Here is a 1,641-nt window from a genome sequence, read left to right as displayed (position 1 = left end):
ATATCAAACATTGTTTCATGTGTATATCTTCATTTGTATATTTCCTGGAAAAAATACATTCAGCTGTTTCACCTATTTCTTGAATTGAGTAACCTTTTTATTATTAAACGGTAAGAATTCTTTATATACTCTAGATGGAAAACCCTTATAAAATGCATGTTTTATAAATATTTTCTATTTAGTGAGTTGTCTTCTCACTTTCTTGATGTTCTTTGAGGCACAAAATTTGTAATTCTGATGAAGTCCAATTTACCTATTTTATTCTATTGTTACTTATGATTTTGGCATCATATCTAATAATCCTTTGTGAAATCCGAAGTCTTAAAGATTGATTATGTTTTCTTCAAAAAGTTTTATACTTTTAGCTCCCACGTTTAGGTCTTTAACACATTTTTACTTAACTTTTATATATGGTGCAATACAAGGGCCCAAATTTATTATTTTGTCAGTTGTCTATCCAGTTGGCACAGTACCACCTATTGAAAGCGTTCCTCCTTCCTTTACTGAGTGGTTTTGGCCCCCTTATAGAAAATCAGTTGCCCACGGATGGATGAATTTACATCTAGACTCTCCATTCTATTCCATTTATCTACATGTATCCTTGTGCCAGTATCACACTGTCTTGATTACTGCTGCTTTGTAGTAAGATTTGAGATCAGGAAGTGTGAGTGTGAGTCTCTTATTTTGTTCTTCGTTTTTAGAATTGTTTTGGCTGTTCTGAGTTCCTTCAGTTCCATATGAATTATGGAATCAGTTTGTCAATGTTTACAAACGAGTCAGCTAGGTTTCTGATAGGGACTGTGTTGAGTTTGAAGATCATTTGAGGGAGAATTGCACTGTAGCTCTCCATGCTCTGTTCAAATGAAGTCGCTTCCGTTGTGAAGTAATTTATGGCTGGCTTCTCCTCTTGGGTAACATCTCTGAGCCAGAGCCCTGGAGCTGGGGAATCTCTCTGAGTGACACCTTGCTCTGGGAGCTCAGCACTTGGTGAAGCAGGTAGGAGAGATATCAAGCAGCATGAGATCATCTCAGCTTGCATAGAACTACTCCCTTATGAGACAAGAAAGGGCTGCAAGGGCCCCAGGATTCTCAGCAGTGTGGACTGGGCAGAAAAACGGTGTCCCCCTCTCCATGCACTCCCCCAGTGCTTGCCTCAGTAACTAAGGGCAGGATGAGAAACACTGAAATTCTGCTATTTCTAGGAGAAAATATCTGAAACTGTGAGGTGGTACGGGAAGCCCTGTGTGCTTGGCTGCAGCAGTCCAGAACAGAGTCTCCCGTTCAGGAACTGGGAGGGGTGAGGAAAGGAGTGCTTTTGTTCAGATACCACTGATTCTACCTTTCTTACTGAATTTTATAGATTTTCTTGAACAAATGTTTCTTATTTGCTGTCTGTTCTTAGGATTGTTTAAAGATGCTTTAAATTTTCCCCTCCCCTCCCCTCCTCTGCCCTCCCTTTCCCTTCCCTTCCCTACTCTCTTCCCCTCTCCCTTCCCTTCCCTTCCCCTCTCCCTTCCCTTCCCGTCCCCTCTCCTTTCCCTTTCCCTTTCCCTTTCTCTTCACCTCCCCTCTCCCTTCCCTTCCCCTCTCCCTTCCCTTTCCCTTTCTCTTCCCCTGCCCTCTCCCTTCCCTTCCCTTCCC

Source organism: Mandrillus leucophaeus, unplaced genomic scaffold, assembly GCF_000951045.1.
Source record: "Mandrillus leucophaeus isolate KB7577 unplaced genomic scaffold, Mleu.le_1.0 Scaffold647, whole genome shotgun sequence".
NCBI lineage: Eukaryota > Metazoa > Chordata > Mammalia > Primates > Cercopithecidae > Mandrillus > Mandrillus leucophaeus.
This window is presented reverse-complemented; position numbering follows the sequence as displayed.